This window comes from Falco cherrug, chromosome 14 (genome assembly GCF_023634085.1).
Source record: "Falco cherrug isolate bFalChe1 chromosome 14, bFalChe1.pri, whole genome shotgun sequence".
NCBI lineage: Eukaryota > Metazoa > Chordata > Aves > Falconiformes > Falconidae > Falco > Falco cherrug.
The window spans coordinates 4,337,906-4,356,696 of NC_073710.1; the positions used below are offsets into that span (position 1 = coordinate 4,337,906).

The 18,791-nt window shown below is 38.3% G+C and overlaps 1 long non-coding RNA gene across 3 annotated transcripts in view; it reads left to right on the top strand.

The window, feature by feature from the left end:
* The window catches only part of LOC129737328 (uncharacterized), a 770,208-nt gene that overhangs the window by 538,986 nt on the left and 212,431 nt on the right, over positions 1–18,791 (top strand). For all 3 annotated transcript variants that reach the window (XR_008735059.1, XR_008735060.1, XR_008735061.1), the window contains exon 7: positions 10,823–10,863. This is a non-coding gene — a long non-coding RNA (uncharacterized LOC129737328). The remainder of the gene's footprint in view (positions 1–10,822; positions 10,864–18,791) is intronic.

The window sequence follows — 18,791 nt, forward strand, 5'->3', positions numbered from 1 at the left end:
CCTGTAGAAATGAGGATCAGTGCATTTCATTGACACTTGAAAGCCAATAGGATTGGTAGCTCTGCCAATAAAATTCTTAACTAAAACTTTTGTTTTCTCAGATGTCAGCTTTAAGGATATTGGTAAACACTGCCAAGGTTAAAGGATTAGTTATTCACCTGTTTTCTTCCTGGTCTTTCTTGATGCATCCCGTAATTTATTTGTATAAGGCCTTTACCTGTTGTTGGGGAATGTCTCCACGTTAGGCCAGGCCTAGGTGTGGTGATAGCACTTAGCTGTTCGGTTCACCTGAATCTTGGCGCTTGTGTCTTTTTCCTTGCAGGAAGTTGTGGCAGCTGGTGTGCAATGATCAGACATACAACCTAAGCATGTTTATTTGGCAAGGGGAACAAAGCGTAAAAGGAAGAAAGACTTGGCAATAAGCAGTTTACATGTGCATCTGTTTGACATAAAAACTGATCAGCACATGCTGGGAAACGAAACAGATCTAACTTATAGATGTATGGGTACATCCAGCCCGCTGCATGCAGTGAGACCTGGGCCTCAGTTTGTTCTGGTATCAGCCACTGGTGAGCCCTGTTGTTCTGTAGAAAAGGGGACTGTTGTTTATCCCTTATTTTGGCTTGGTTTTCTTTAAAACTTATTGTTGAACTAAACTGATGGAGCAAATATCCTGGTAACCAGGCTAACACACCATCTTCATAAGCTGCTGCGGAGCTGCTCTGGTGCTCTTGCAATCCTATTATAGAAACTTAGTCCCTTGTTGCCTCTGCAAAGGAGGAGTATGTTCTTTGAACTACACTGTGAAATCAGTGTGTTAAATATTTCAAACTTAAATAGGAATTAGCAACATTGTTCTGTCTGAAAGTGATTAATTTTGAGAGCTCCTCTGGCAATCCCTGTTAAAAGTCTTTGTATTAAATTTGCCATATTGCATTCCCTGTTTCCATTGCATGTTTGAATGGCAGTTTGTTCCACAGGCCCAGTGCAGGGGAATTGTGATGGTATTCAATTAGCCAGGTAACCTCTGAAGAGTTGCTAATGTACGTATAAGATAGAAATCTGCTCTTAAAACTTTTCTGACATGCAAATTTCATTTGAAGTGCTAAATAATAGTTATGTAATGTACAAAAGGCAGCCCCTGTGGTGGTATTCCAGGGACAAGTTTTGTCCGTTGTATGCCAGAAGCATGCTCTTTATTGATGGGTCAAAGATCTGAGACCTGACAAAACATTAAGCATTGTCTTTCGTGAGAAGATCTCACATGTAAAATGGGGTACATAAAACTGGAAGACCAAAGGCTTTTTAGGACCATTTTGCAGTAGTGAGTGAAGGATCAAATTCAAATTTCAAATTCCAAAGATTATTAGATTATTCCCTGATTTTTTTTTTCTTGTAATGGAATTTTAAAAAAGTATGTTTTCTACATATGTGTATGTATGTATAGTTACATTAGAGTTAGGTATTCCATATGCACAAGGAACTATGCTTTCAGGATGTGTGACTTTCATTGTAGATAAAAGGAACTGACACAGAAATAAAAGAACAAAATTAAAACTCCAGGAGAGAACAGAGTACGCAAGACTCCTTTGTTAACAACAGACATCTGCCAACATGCAGACAAGCTATGAAGGGAGCTTGTTTTATCCTTAGGAGCACTACATGGAAAACAGTCCTACCAATATTAAGTCATGTACACTCCAAACTGGAGATCCCCTTGTAGCAAAGTCTCCATCAGATTTCACATAAAACAATCTCACCAGTTTATTCATACTACTACAGTTTCTTGCTTTTGATCATGTATGTGTTTTGTGGTTGGTTTTTAGTGAAAGCTATGTTACAGTTCATCTTTTCTCTGTTTAATATGAAGCGCTGATAAGAAGATGGTATGTGGAATCTTAATAGATTGTAAATTCTGCCAGTTTTGGGGACTGGACTTTTTTATTTTAAGCTTCATAAAGCTGAAACATTGGAGGGCCAGAAAAAAGAAAAGTGTAATCTATAACTAATAGGTATTATATATTTCAAGCAAATTAGAACAAATTACTCACTAGAAGAAATCCTAATAAATTACAGTATGTGTAAAGCATTCTGAAAAAGAAGCTACAATATGCAGCAGTAGAAATGCCAAATGTGGTGTATCACTTAAATATTTGATTGCTGAGCAAGAGTTTGCTAGTGTTTTAATAGTATTTCTATTGCTATTAAAGCTTTCAGGAAGATGACATATTTTACTCTGAGTGACAGAAACTGAGAAGCTGTTACAGTGAACAGATGAACGAGGGTATGTAAAACATATGCTGCAAAATTCCGTTTGACCTGACTGTTTAAACAGACCTTGAGGTTTAAAAACGCACACAAAACCAACAAGAAAACCCTCTCAAAGGACTTTTAATGTGTTATAAAGGACTATATCAGTAACGCCAAGAAATTTGCTCGGTTTTTAAATGTTTGCAGCAAACTTTTATAGTCACTCTCTGACTTGGCTATCGTTTGAAGAATGACACTGACGGAAAGCTCGTGGAGAACATTTTGATGAAGAAAGGAGTAGCTTGGGAGTCTGTAAGTAAATAGAGGCCAGCACTATGCAGACTTTTCTTTGTTCAATTCTGAGTAGTTCTTCAACTGAAGGTTGTCAGGCTCTTTTTTGCAGTCTTTAATTTTAGTTGGAAGTTAAATAACCCCATGCACATCCCGGTTTCAGCTCCACTGTTTCCTGGCTCAGTCTCTGATGTTGCTGTTGAGGCTCTGACCTTGTGTCCACATAAAGTGAACTGGACAGATAAAAGCTTCAGAAGAAGTCAATGCAACTTTTTCCAGGCTTCATTTAGCAAAAGGTGCCATTTGCCAAGCTGTTAGGTGATGACATCTCTCATTTGATACTGAGAAGTTGGGTGAAGACTGTGATAGACTGTGAAATCTGTGAACAGGTAGTTCATTCTCAGTGAAGGTACACCATCGTGTAGTAGTGTTCTGGCCTGATTTAGCTTTGCACCAGCCAAAACTAACAATAAAAAACCCCTGAGGATGGTATCTCAGTAATCAGAGTATGAAATAAGAACAGAGATGGACAAGCCATTTCAGATGGTGACTTGCAATTTTAAAATTACACAGTAACTCATTGCTTATAGAACAGGAGTTTGCAATAAATGAAACTTCAGCTAGTTTTTCCAGTGCTTCAGAGTAAATGAGAGTTTGTTTTCAGTTACAAAAGACTGTAAGTCCAGAAACTAGGGCTGAGCATGTATGGTCTGCTTTTTTGCTAGGTGATATAATTTGAATGGAGGATGCATTTGTCAGTGTACATCATTTAATGCTGTCCGTGTGTTAATGGGAACTACTTGGGTATTGAAGTTAACATCAAGAGACTGAAAAGTGTCAATATTGTCTGTCTCCAAGGTCTTGCATATTTTTTCAAGGAACCATACAGAGAATTAGTTTTCTCTGGGAGGTAACCATACAGATTAAATTGTGTGTTAAAGTGCATTAGCCATGCTTGGGGGTGGTGAGCAAAGGCACAGCGGAGTGGAGCTGGCTTGAGGCATTTTGACTTTGGAGTGCTGCTGGAGGCAGCCTCCCTCCAGCTGGTTGGGGCAACATAATGTCCTGTACGCTCTACACCTCCAGAAAGTTGCACGTGCTTCTTCTACACCTGCAGCCAAGGTCTAGCACTGTGTGCCTCCCTCTCTTAGCTGGGCAGCACTTTGGGTGCTGTTGGCTTCTTGCTCGTTTTATCTTGCACGTTGTAAGCAAGCATGGGGAGTGTCACACTCCTTCTGCGCTGCTTAGTGGGTCAGGACAGGCAAATTTCTGGGTCTCTTTAAAACTTTATCCTCTGCATTATTCTACCAGTGCAAAAGAGTCAATGGATTGATCCCAAGCATGTAAGACAATCTTTGTTTAAAGAAGAGAGTTATATTTCAGCATATTTCTGACAATTATAGTAATCAAGCTAAATTATCCATAAACCAGAAAAAAGTATCAATTTTACATTTGAAGGAAAGTTTTTTTATTAAAAGACAGTTTTGTTTGGTATTTTATGCCTGGGATATAACCATTTTAGCCACCCAGAAACCAGACTGTGGTTTGTTTTTTCTCTATTATTGCTTGGCAAAGTTATTGAGGAAAAATATTAGGATCTGAGTCAATTCCAAAGGACGTTTTCTTGCCCTGACTCAGTAATTCTGTCTTCATGAAATTTGTGGTGTCTTGTGGATTGTCATCATGGTTCTATATCTCCTTTAACCACGAAAAGGCTTTTAAAATGGGGAATAAGCTCAAGTTGTAGACGTGGAAATCAGTTTGGGTTAGCAGTGAGGTGGCAGGATGCTTTGAAGGACCAGATGCTTTGCTGTCCCCAGAGCTGGGGGAGCAGAAGGGCAGGCAGCCTGCCCTTGGGTTGTTGCTGTAGAATTGCTCCCTGCAAGGACAAGCTTGTGTCTTTTAGCAGGACCTGACTCCTTCCTCAGGTTTGCTCCTGTTGTTGCAGTGGGATCGTCTCTGTGATTGCACACTTGTTCCCATGCATTTGTACCCAATAACCCATGCAATGTGCAGAAATTACACATTTAAACACATTTAAAGGTATCCATAATATTGTGAAATGTATCTCTGCGCTTTTTTTTTTTTTTTTTTTTTTTTTTTTTTAGTGGCTAATAAAACTTGCTCTTTATTCCCTGGAGTTAGCTCGTGTTTTCCTCACAATGTAACCAATATCTCTGAACAACATAGTGCATTTTTTTTTTGGGGGGGGGGGGGGCAGCTTCTTTAATAATTTTACTGGCTAACCTTTTGTTAAAAGAAATTAATTTAAGTATTTGTACACCCATAATGGATAATAATATTCTTGAAAACACGTTCCTTCTGCATACTTTGAGGAAAGTCAGAGGTTCAAAACTGATCTTTTAAACAGAAAAATTGACTGGTTGAACTCTTCCAACTTATTTTGCTGAAATTTGCTATTTTGAAATTTGAATTCATTGCCTGTGCAAATAACAGGTTAGGGTTCCGTTTTGCCAAGCATAATTCAATGGCAGGATTTATTTCAAGGATTACATTGTATTCATTTCACTTACCAAATTAAAAAGACCATTCCACTGAAATCTAAAAAATAAACCTAAAGCAGCGTAAATTATTTTTGTAACATCTATCTTCAGCACTGAATGAAAGAATGAAGTCTGGAATAATTCCTGCACTGAAAATTAAGACATCTGCATTTGTCCCTGGCTCCGGTGTTGTGTTTTGCTTGAGGAAATTGTATCATCTGTCTCAGCTTCAGTCTGCAAAATTAAGAAATGTGCAGAAGTGTTGTGAGACACTGTTGTTTCTCATAAGAGAAAAGTACAAAACAAGAGCAGTAGTTTTAACTGCCAAATATACTCAATGATAGTAAATTTATGTATTGTATGTGATTTACATGATGCATTCAACATTTTTGCTTCTTTGTGCATCGTTCTGACTTCTACAGTTGTATTCATGATTGTGTAAGTATCTGCAGTATAATTAGAGAACACAGTTCAGCTTGTGGATTATTAAGGAATGACTATAAATATCATTTAGTGGGTAGTTCTTGCCCGTAAATGGTTGGTCATCTAAATCACCTGGTGTTTTTCCTGCTTATTGGTTAGATTAAAACCCAGGAGACTAATAATTACTACGGAAACTGCAATTTTCAGGTAGTGAATGCTTTCAGAGATACATGGCAACAAACTGAATACTTGTGAGCAATACATTACATGATTCTTCAATGACAACTCTTGCAAGTCTTGTGTTTAAAAGTGATTAATTGGTTCTTGTCTTACTTGGCTACCTGGCATGTAGCACTTGATATCTGAAAAAATACAAGCTTAACTTATTTTATAACCGTAAAGAACTCATAATTTTGTAATGTACAAAGGGAACCAAGAAAGCATAAAGCCAAATACTTCAGAGTAGGAAGCATGCTAGCCTGCTCTGCTGTACCTGCTGGGTCTGGGCTTCATGTGTCACTACTGGTGCCTTGTTTCCAGCACATCATCGGAAACAGTATTCTCTTACATGCTCCCAGACTACACATGACAAAGGTAGATTTTAATTATTTTTTTTTTAATTGTCTTGCTCTTGAACTATAAAGTAGCTTGTTCCAGAGAATGCTGCGCAAATGGCTGTACCTGGGTTGTGGTTTGGAGACTCAGTAGAACCGTTAATATGGAGGATTTTGCATCTTTAACTTGCTTGAGTGTCTTTAGCCTTGTTTTGGGTTTGATTAACACATTATTTTCATTTGCCTGTCTGCTACTTTCCCCCCCAAAGTAAGTCTTGTTGATTATGTTTTGCAGTCTCCCTCTCTGAGAACTTACTGATGCTTTTTCTAGTTTCTGAATAACATTTTCCATCTGTTCCTGCTTGCCTGGTTCTAGTTGTTCTATTGATTGTTCTTGCATATTTTTTGCATACTGTATTTCCTTACCACTTTATTATCATTTCTGAATCTTAGCTATTTCCCAGACATCCCATTCTCATAATATTTCCCCAAGCAGTCATTCTTGTGTAGTATGATCTCACCTTGCAAGGTAGACAAAAGCATGAGGGATTTTCTAGGGGTCCTAGAGAAGTTTCTGAACCCATGGCTTGATATGTTAGCCCAGATTCTGGACCATTGCTCCTACCTTTTCCTCCAGCATCTGAAAGTTGAGCTGGTGTTGTGATGATTTATGTAAGACTGGTTCATCTCTTGGGATACAGTTTTGCAATCCTGGGGGATGTGCTAGTGCTTCCCCTATGTGTATGAGGAACCCGTGTGGCACGGTGGGATGATTGAGTTGAACCTCTAACCAATGGTGCTATGTAGTGAATGACAAGGCTGTCATACTGTACGTACAGATGTGCATATTAAATATCTGTTTAGGGTTGACATTTTTTAATATATGCAGTGAAAATATGCAGATTCTCATGGCCATCAGCATCACCACTGTACTGCATTTTATTCCTGGAAATTCTGTCTATGGAGTGAGAAATTAAGGTGAACTACTGCAGTCCTTTCTCTAGTCTCTATGTAAGACTTTAGGCATACAAAGTCTTAACTGAGTCTTAACTGAAGCTAGGATTTAGTCCAGTGACTTCAGGAATTTAACTTCAATAAGAACCTTAGGTATTTGGCTTGGATTGAGGGATATTTCTATTGTGTTCTGTAAAAAAAATCCCAGCATAAGTTTGGGGAGACTTTGACATACCTCCCATGTCCACATATATTGTGTTGTCTCGTATCTTTTATTAGTAATCTAGAAGAGGATCTTTGGCATTAGGAAGTGCTCATGATTTTTCAAGCCTAGAAAAAAATTACTAGTTTTCATAGACTATGCTAGTACGTATTTAAAAAAAAATAAATCTTTATGCAGTCAAATATCCAAGCAGCTTTGGGCAGATGCAGGCAAATTGCTAAAATTTTCATTGGTAGAAATTTCTGAGAAGTTAAAAAATGCTAAGACATATAAATATTATATAGTGTACAGGATGTAGCAACTTATTAAAGTATGTAGCTGCTCATTGAGGCATAGCTAAGCTTCTCTTCCTCGCAGCTCTACTGAACTTGTAAGAATGTACTATGGCTTTAAAGTACAAAAAACCCAAAGGAGATCCATAGTCTCCAGGGCTGTAAGTGTCGAGTCCAGCAGGTTTCACTCGCTGCCTGTTTTCTTTCTCTAGGGTAAGTGAAAGCATAAGAATCTGTACTCTTCTGCCTTCCTGGATTGCTGTAAAAGGAACGTGGCCTGCCCACAGGTTCTATGTCCCGGTCACTTCAGATTCTCAGCTCTTCTGTTTTGTTTTCCTGAATACTTACCTGAATGTACCATGCATTTGCTTTAAAACCGGGAAAGAGAAAAAGCAGCATGGAGCAGTATTCGGATATGCTAAGCCATTTTTCAAAGGGAAAGGACTCTTTCTAGTAATGCTTTTAACCAAAAATTTGTTGGTGTGCTTTTCACAGTGTCTTGAAATTCTAGCAGAGTAAGTTGGCTGTACAAACCTAATTATCTCAGCTTGCTTTTTTTTTTTTTTTTTTTTGCAGTGTTATTTTGATTTACTCTTGAAGCTCTAATGAACTGTATTAGGAAAGAGATTACATGATTTATGTAACATTAATTTTCTTTTATTCTTTGTGATCTGCCTTGTTATAAACTATGAATTGTTTAAGTGCTTTTTTTGCTTTGAACTAGCAAAAGAGTGGCAGTTTCTCCTGTTGTTTTTTTTTTTCTTCATTTTCTACATGAGTGTAAAACATGACTTATGCACCAGGCTGATAACCTGGTGCATAACACAAAGGACATCTCTGTGGTGATCCTCTCCTGTTGAGAGGGAAAGAGTAAGTCAGCTTCTCTTCCCACCTTTGGCCTCACTAATGAGAACTGCAAAAGATTGAGCTATCAACACTTGTATTATTTGATTGGGGAAAGAGTTCCACAAGAGTGAAACAAAAGGTCTAGCCCAGCCACAGGCATGCATACTCAGCTTGAGGAATGCTTCCAGACCTGTGTATTTTTCTTTTGAGTAGAGGTTCAGGATAATCTTGATGCCTAAATAATGTTTCTTCTCTCTGGAGGGGGACAGTATTCCTTTACCTATTGAAAGCCAGCAAGCTTATGGCCAGTTGCTAGAGAAAGTTTTTGTGCAAGTTTGCGAAATTCTGACCAAGTGGAGAATTGAAAACACTGAAAAATTAGGTAATTATTTTTTTTAAAGCATCTCTAGGAGCTGTGGCTAACTTAACTAAAACTTCAGACACACAGTTCAAAACTTCTTTTAGTGATCTTGTTATGTTCCCAATCTGAAAAGTCTGGTGTTTTGGAGCCCTTTCTTAGGGATATATTGCTGAATGCCAGTGAATATATTGCTTGGCGTGCCAAATTATAAGGTTATAGAGGAAAACTTCAAGGCAAATTAATCTTGCGGTCACTTTCCATTCTTTCTAGTAGTTGAACTTAGTGTTTACAGTGGTTTCAGCCATTAAACAAGTCTCTTTAGATTATGTTTTAATTGCAAAAATACTATATGTTTTCTGGACCATAAACAGAGTTCAAATCTCAGACTATTCAGAAGTCCCGTCGCTGGAATTGCCACAGGAATATTTTTCTCGTATTTGTAACAATAACTTTTTCAAGGAAGAACAAAATCGTGATCTCAACCAGTTGACTACCTAAAGTGCAATATATATATAAAACATGTAAAGCTATACACACTGTTTGTATACATATGTGTACAACATGCATTGTTACAGTATGCAGGAGTTAGTATTAAAAGTCATAATTCTTTTGCTGGTTTTGAACTTCAATTAAATTTTCAGCCTGAGAGATGTTTTCTACACCCGTTTTCACAACAGACACATTCTGTCTTCTGCCCATAACTCATGTTTGAGCAAATGTTGATCTTAACTATGAAGGAAAGAGGGATGGTGTTTGGATTTTCTTTTCCTCCCACTGAAATAAAGGGAAAGCAAGTAATTTGAATCTTCATTGAGGAATTAGTTCATGTAAAGGGTCAGTAGCTGGGTTTGGTACTTGAAAGTATTCCTTCTCTTAACAAAAATAAATACGATGTGCAGTTAGCATTAAGTAGTGCAATTTGGTGCCTCGAACAATTTAGAAACTTAAAGCATTTCCCCTATGATTTTGTGACACTGTAACATAATATCAGCAGTTTTATGCTGTTCAGCGGAGTTTGAAAAATGACATTGTAAACTTTTCTTTGTTACTTGCATTTTTGAGGGCGAGATTATGCAAAGTGTCAAGCCCTTGTCTCATACTGAGTCAATATGAGTTGAGAGTACCTCAAAGATGTTCTTAGCATGCAGAACCAAGCCTTGTGTATCCAAAAAGAGAAAAAAGACAGTAATACAGAAGGATTAAGGAGAGACGTCGACTACCTATTAGATAAGTTATATAAATAAATGCTTTTCACGCTTGACAATGCTGGCTGAACTGTGGTGACATTTCTGTGTATCTGGATTGCAGGGTATCAATGTGTTGCTACATATACCTGTTTTCTAGAGGGCCAAAATGTATTCCTGGTTGTCATGACTTTCAGTTCAAGCCCACATTAAGAAAGTGTTGGGTAGCTGTTTCTGAGACAGCCAAAAGAACATTTGTTGAGTGATGAAGGGTGCTTCACGGCGGCCTCACTGAGTGCTGCTGGGAGGCACTGAGCAGAATGGGAAGGCGTGGAGCCATAGGTAGCTCACACAAACCCCTTGAGCTCTGGACCAGTTAGTGCTGCTCAAGTAACAGAGCTCCCAGCCCTCCATGCTGTGTCTGAGGTAGCTCCCATATTCCTACCCTCCATGCTGTATTCTGTAAAATGATGACAAAAGCCTGTATCTTACTCATATCGCAGCAGAGCTGCAAATACAAACACACACACACAAAATCCCCAAACAAACAAAAAAGCAAGTGTCACACATCTCAGTAGTCAAACTATTTCTTACCAGTAAATTATGGTCCCTTGTACAATGTGCAAGTCTAAGTTTAGCTTTATCTAAGTTTTGGTTTATAGGAGTGTGCTCTTGACTGAAAATCCAGCTGCCCTTTAAAAGATGTATGAGAACACAAATTTGTTTAATAAACTCAATTTTCAATACAAAATCTATTTTGGGTTAAGTGAGATTGTGCTTTTCTATATACATTCAGAATATTATTTTTAATGTCTGTTATTCCATGTAGCACTAGCCATCTCTGAAAATATTCTTTAGGAAACTCTTAATAAAGAAACTAACTCATGTAATGTAGCACATTGTGCTTCACTGCAAATTTAACATTATCCTGGATTTATTTCTTTTTTTGTTTGTTTACAGAGAAACCTACTGCAGGTACCAGACCTCCATGATTTCAAAAGGTAAGAGCTACTTTGTTCAAAGATACCTGAATGATATTTGTCAGTTCAATATAAATCTGGCTGTAAAAAAAGAGTAACAATGATACGTAAAAACAAAATTTAATGAAAAGAACTCACATTATGGGTGAATTTCATGAATCATGTAAAGGTGTGCATAAAAAATTGAATATGTACACTTTAGATCTCAGATCTGATAAATATTTCATTGGATTAAGAAATGCACTCTTGAAGCTTACCTGTATATAAAACATAAGAATGCATTATGGAGGTAGGTAAGGTACTCTGTCAATTAACACACTTGTGTGTGTCTGTCACTATAAAAAAAAAAAAATCTTGGAAATTATTAAACTTAAGGTGGCTGTATCTATGAAATTTAAAAATGGAAGCCTTTGAATGAATGGAACTAACTGCTGAGATCATAACTACTTGCTTCAAATATATATGATTAACGAGATATAACTATGGGATCTACTAATACGCACACTTAAAATATAACTTCATCCTCTAAAGTGTCATTATAAGTGTACCCTTTGGGGACGGCTTGATTGTTCCATTGCTGAAATCAGAGCTAAGATTGCAATTGACTTCAGTGACATTAGAGTTAGTCCGACACCTAATGCTTTTGACAGGTTTGCCATGAAACTCTGAATAAGCCCATTGCTGCAAATTTTAGAAAAATCCCACTGTTGTGAAAATGCCGTTGTGGATTAGCCCCACACTTAGATGGGACGCTGACACTTTTGGGAAGGGCCTTGCACTGGATTTGGTCCTCTTGAACTTCCAAATGTCTGCATCACCTTACCTGTTCAGCCTTCTCGGTGCAGTTTCTGCATGTGGCTGCCTTTGGCATTAGGGTGTTTTTGCTTTGGGTTTCTTTAAAGATGCTCCTGCCGGTAAAGTTAGAGACATTTATTTTTCTTCAGTCTCCCATTTATAGTGGACAGAGGAGTGTTTTGATGGGAAGTATCAATAACGTATTGAATGCTTCTATGGACTGGATTTGAAAAGCCTAAGCACCAATAATCAGTGTTGCTTCTTCAGATTTTATTGATAGTGCATTAGCAGGTGGATATTTCTTTTGTGATATCTGATAAGCAAGTGTGTGAAAGTGCTAGCAATTCAATGTAATAGGAAGGAACTGACTCTTCAATAAAGCAAAAAAAAATCACATCTGAACAAATGGAGTGATAAACTGCCACTAAGTTATCAGCAGGTGGGCTGAACTCCTCTATAATAATTCTTTAGAAGTAATGAGAAATAGTAAAGAATGGAAGTATGTTTCTGTCACTTCAGAGAGAAAATGACTTTGTTTATTTTGAAATAGATGTTTCTGTTCACATTTATTTCATCTACTTGCTTATCTGTTTGTGTGGTTCTATTCTTTTTGGTTCAAGTTGCCTTTGGGTGCTGAGGAGAGGAGGGACAAGAATTTTCAGTGGTAGAATCATCTGTATAATACAGGCAAGGTATGATGCTTTCTAAGGGATAGGTACTAACTTTGCTGCTGTAGGTACATTTTTAAAAAGTGGAGCTGCATATGCATATGATACTACTACAAACTTCTGCTAGTGTAATTAATATCAGAATTTGGCTCACTGGTTCTGTGACAACTTTGTGGCCATGTTTTGCATGAAAAATGTGTATGAGGTTATTGTGGTTTTATAATGATGTGATTGAGATCAGCACCTACTTCAAAAATCAAAAAAGCTATAATTGCATTGTGAATGGTAAGGTGTAAGGCATACAGCTTCTTACACATCCTCCATACCAGGGCAGGCTTATCTTGTGTATCTATTACCAGTTCATAATGTAGCAGATGTGTTGCATGTTTTCTGTGCTTTTCCTTGTTGCCGAACAAGGCTGTTTCCTCCCCCCAGTTCCAAATAAAAATGTTAAAAAAAAAAAAAAAGTGAACCCAGTTCTCTTACCCACACTGTAACATCCAATATTGTTGAGTGTTCTGAGGTCTGAAGATGAAAGAAACAGGCCATAAGTTATGGAGCTAGAGGACAATATAAACAAAATGACCTTTGGTATCATGCTTGCCATATTCTGATGAATAAATTGAGTTCATGTTTAACATTCAGATAATATTCCTGGCAGAGCAAAACATTGCCACATTAAATGTTCAGATCAGAAATGTTCAATGCAGACTAAATTAAGTTGGATCTGAGGACAGCAAACTTAAATGAGTAACATGTGGCAATATTTGATTTAACAAAGAAATGTTTCTTTTTCTTTTTTTTTTTTTTTTGTTTTGTTTTTTACTGTAAGTTTAAAAGTATAAAGATACACATGCCACAGTGCAGTGCCAGGAACGTTAACTGCTTTTGATCTCTCTCCTCAGATATTAACGTCTCCCCCCGAACACCCCCCTTGTTTGGCGTCTTAAGAGCTTTCATACCAATAAAGATGCAGGGAACAGCAGTCTTTGCTTCTGTTTCTTCAGCTTGTTTTCTTAGTGTTGCATGATCTATGCCCTGGAGAGGTCAATTTTAATCAGCCCCCAGGCACTGCTTAATATTTAGGGCCAAATTTTCAAAGAAGGCCTCAGTTGGATTTTGATTATGAGTGTATGATCGTTTCTTGCACTGTTGAGCCTCCCAAACACATGTATGTTTTTGCCTGCCAAAGTACAGTACTAAACTCTTTGAAGCGAAGACGTGGTCGTCCATGCTACTGACATGTGGGTTCTTTGTTTGCAAATTGGATAGTTGCACATCTGTGTGTATCCGCCATTTATTACGGTTGTACAGCTGCACCTGTATTTGATTGTAGGAATGAAAGGGTAGGTTTGGAGTTGAAATTTATTTTTGGAAATTCAGAACCAGTTTTCTGTGAGGGTAGTATGATTCTCAGTCATTTCTTGTTTGCCGTTTTTGCAGTTTGGTCTTTGGGAAGTATTCTACTCCGTAGAAATCTTAGGTTTGTTGGTCTTGAGAGTAAAACGTAACTATATTGCTAGTATTTTAATAAAAGATTTCTTGGCTTCATGGGAGCATCGAGTTCACAGGGAAGATGCATAAATCTAGTCATCCTTGAAAAAGACCATTAGTCATTCAGGCTTAAGCAGTGTTTAAGGGAGCAGGCACTTTATGCACAAGCCCCTTTAGATGGCTGTGATGATTTCTCACTATTACAATTCCAGTAGGAATGCCAAGCATAAGCATAGAAAAATGCCTTTTGTAAGCCACTAACGTTGGTGCCAACATAGAAATGTGCCCAAAATAGTAATGATTTATGTAAGTATTGCAGAGCAGCAATATTCAGTACTTTGATGTCACTTATGGATAGTTCACCGAGATGGGGGGACTGCTAAAACATATCCACATTTATTACTTATGCATGTGGTTATATTCTGAAAGATTCAAGATCAGGACTCTGTCTCTCTTATGGAAGAGGAGTTGGTGCCTGCCTCAAGGATTATTTCAGTCAAATATATTGGTGTTAGAGAAATGCAGTCAATGCTGTCCAAACATGCCTCAAAATTGAAGGATGTTTTTCCTGTTACCCTGACTCTGTCAAACTTGCACCATTGCAGCCAGCTCAGATGTAGGTTGATTATTTTTTTTGTGGTTTGGGAAATCCCTTTGTAGTTCTCTATGCACAATTTCCAGAAAACCAACTTTAGGAAATTCATTAGCATCCAGGACAACCTTGATGGAAACAAAGACCATTTTAGATACAGACTTTTCAGTGGGAGCAGCAAGTCCCCTTGCTTCACAGACCTTTCCCCTGCTTGCAGCACGTGCTGTGGGTTGCAGTCCTGCCCCACAGACCGGGAGCAGCAGTTGGAATGTAGCCTTAGGCTTCAGTGCAAGCAGTGACAAGCCTGTGATGATTTAAAAAATGGACAGATTGGAAGGGAGCAAACAACTAGTAAAAGTTCACAACCATGCAATTATGGCATAGTGGCTCTGCAAGCTGAAATTCATTGGCCATTTGAGGCTCTCCAAGAGACTTACCAGCCTCTGAGAATTTCTGTTTTTTTTTTTTTTAAAATTTATTTCAGTCTTACTGTGGGTTCAACTTTTGGCATGTCTAATGCTACAGCATAGGGCTTCATAGAGCACACAGCCAGAAACTTTAGAGTTGCCCAAAACTTCCTCTGTATGTGTTCCTGTATGTGCACAAATTCACTCATATCCTGTAGGACATGCACTTTTAATTTTCTCAGTTCATTCATTTGAAAAATAGTGGGTTTGCATGTATGAACCTGGAACATAACTATGATGAGGAATAGAAATGCAGAGTCATGAACACAGCTGCAAACTGATCTTGCTGCCCCAGCTTATTTTGGACACTTTTAGGAGCTGAAAATAATATGTAAAGAATTGTTAGTTTTGGGAAAGGCAGAATTAGCATTCCCAGTGCTAGCATAGTTAAACAGTATCTTCATAAAGTGAAATTAACTTTGGAAATTGTGTCTTATGGTTGGTAATAGAAAGGAATTTAGATACAGAGAGAAAAAGAGTAAGAGCAGGAAACAGCATTCATCATGATTACTTTGCTTCTTCACCTTTGAGCCTTTATGAGAAGCTCCAGAATGCTACACTGCATGCTGCATTTTTTTAAACTTTCTCAAACTATACAGAGATCTTGAATCTTCATGTGAGATCTTCACAGAACAGTTTGTTTTAACACCCAGAAAATGAATTAGAAAAAGCCTTCAGAGTACATTATTGGCCTTTGTTTGGGATAATATTTTTTTGTGTGTCTGGTTTTAATGCTGCTTATCCTTTGCGACAGCCTGCACTGTGTCTGAGCAGTAGCAGGAGAATCAAAGGAAGCAGCTAATAGGTGCTGGCTTACGTGGCTTCATCTGGGCACCATGCTGTTCAAACTGCGCCTGACGGATTGAATACCAGTATGTGTGGGAGTACCTGTCACCCGGGTTTACTGTTACATCCACGTTTGTAGAAAGAGAAGAGAAAGGCTGAAACATTTCTGTCATGTTGTTGATGTTCAGTACCAAAACGCAGCTCAGTCACAACAAAACCATACTGGTAATGAATAATGCCTACTGTACAACACAAGGAAATTGTGTTTATTTTATAGGCCTTACAGTTATTCTGTCTGCTTGGTATGAGACACCCCAAATTCTCAGTAGATTCTTTTTATTGTCATTTGCGCTGACTCTCAAGTTCTAGCTTTGGTACTAAAGCAAGCAGGCGACATGCTTTCACTCAGGCATTTGGGATATGTACTGTAGGAAACAGTTCTTCTGATACAGAAGGTAATGAAAAGTCTACCAACACTGAAACAAAAATGTGTTACTAGAAACAGTGACAGCTTGTCAGAGTGAAAAGTAGGATAACTTCCAGGGATGCGAAAGAGCAAACGCCATGTGAATTGAAATATGTACGACTCGACTTAGTGCTGGAAATATGCTTGGCGACTTGTTTTTGGTTTGTTGTGTTTGTTTTTTTGTTTTTGTTTTGTTTTGTTTTGCTACTTTGTTCAGCATTGTAAAGCTGCATTGGGATGGCCATGGGGATTTTGTGAGAAATTTAAGCAAATGAATGTGTCAGCTGAAAGATGGCCATAGATTGGATTCTGTCCTAAAAAGCCCTTCCCGGTATTGGAAGTTCTGACCTGGAAAAGAGTTTGAAACTTGAACAGGGCGGGATGGATCCCATCATCGCTGAATCTTTAGCAGAGGAATCTCTTAAAAGGATACTTTTTAGTCAGGACAAAGGCAGCTTTAAAGCTACCATTTGCCAATGTGTAGCCCTGAAGCTCACAACACAAGAATCCACCTTCATCCAGTGATCTAGCTGACTGTGAGCAAGGCATGAAGCTCGAAAACCTTTCCAAGCCTTCTTCCAAAAGTCCCGCTGATAACAGGAAAAGATAACTCCTCATCAGATATTACCTTGAACGTTGCAGTTGGCATCTGGCAGGTTCTCTGATACGAAAACCCTTACATTTGGACGCTGTAGGGGTAAGGATTAACTCTTGGAATTTACCAGCCTGGGCTCAGTACCTTGCAAGCTCGGTGTAGTCTCAGGACAGGAAGATCTTCCCACGTGTATTTTCAAAACCAGGAGAGCTCTTCTCCCCTCCTTCCTCTGTTCATCTCCAGGAGGGTCTGTAAGGGCCCCCGGGGCCGAGTCCCTGTTTATTCTTAATGAACAACACAGTGCCTGGTGTCCTTCAGAACATCTGGCTAGGCTGTTGTCCTTCACCCCTTCTTCCACTGCAAGGCTGTACACCATTGAGCAGAAAGAGACTGAGGCTATTGCCAGGAACAGACAACCACGCTAACATGTTAATTAGCTGCTCAGATTTGTAACATCAGTCTTAGGATTTCACATGTCAAATAGGAAATCTTAATGTTAAGATGGGAAGGTACGTTGCTTAATGATTGTTTTGGAAAGGTATGCTCAAACAAATGAATGAACAAACAAATGAACCAATGAACTTCACTGTACGTATCGAGCAGTTTCAGCTGTTATATTAATAACATTCTCAGTGTCCTCTTTTGAGAAAATGTGATCTTTAAATTATTAGAAAAAAATTATAGGTTATTGTGAACTGAAATATCTCTTGTAATACTACTCTGACTAGTCTGCTCTTGAAATGCAGATCAAATATAATGCAAAACTTCGATAGTGTTTGGCACTACGGGAACAATTTGATTTCTGTCTCTGTCAGCTTGAATAGTGACAGAACACTGTCACAATGCTTTACTCAGCAAATTTAATCTGTAAGTTCTGTATAATTTCTGTATTCTGATTATACCACGCTATCTGTCTCAGCTGTTTTCACCATTGTGTTAACAGACCCATTGTGTCCCTTCTTGTAACAGACCTTCATTGCTTTAAGATTATTTCCAAAAATGATTCTGTTCAGAAGGTCCCAGAACTATCTTTCCTGTGTGCCCAAAGAAATTTGTCAGACTTTTAAGGGTGCTTTTTCAGCAGTAGTAACATTAAATTCAAAACTGTGGGTGGGCCAGATTCTTTCTCTGAAACTTCCTATCAGTCTTCTCCTGACTAGCTGTTGACCATCCTTTCTCAGAACTGGGTGAAACCAGACAGAAATGGGTGCATCCCTCATCCCTTATCACGTAGTCCAGAATATACACGGCTGTGCAGGCCTTGTCATCTTAAACCTTCCTCTGCCTTAGAGCCCTTCTTCAGTGGATGACGGTTTTGATTCTACCATTCTTTTCCATTTTCTGTTGAGAGGAACCATCCCTGTGCTGAACCCGTAAAAATGCATGGAGGCTGAGGCTGGAGAAGGTTTCCTTGACGCTGGTTTTGGTAAGGGTGTTTTTCTGTTATCCACCAAGCCCTGCAGTAGCTCATATTCTCAGAGCAGCCCTGAAGCTCTGTAACAGGTGACCTGCTAAGCCTGAAGCCATTGTAGTAAAGCTGTCAAGATGTACAGCAAATTTGGACTCTCTACAAGCAGAATTTGAGAGCTGTCATCACACTGAAACCTTTGGTTCTTTAAGTCACATTCTATAATGTACAGTTCAATGAACAACATGTTAATGTTCTGTTTTCTAAATGTTGTTTTGACATTTAAATGTTCAAAACCATCTTGAGTTAATTAAATGTAGAAGCTTCTAAGTGAATTGATTGTGCTGACAACTCATCATCTAATTACCCATAATTAGGAGTAAAACAACATTAGCTAATAGAAATAATAAATAATTGTGATAGGGAGGAAAATTCAAATGTGCTGTCCAGCAGCACGGCAATTTTTCTCCCAAGCAGAATTCACACATGAAAGCCCTGAATATAGTTCTATTTAATCACACACTGTACATGCACAGGCATTATTCACTGAAAGTTTTAGGTTAATAAGAGCTGGTCTGAGAATAGAAAGTACTAAATGATCTTTTAGGCTGATGAACTCCAGAAGCTGGGGCATGCTTGTTGGAACAAAATAATAAGTCAAAATAGATCAACAAGGGG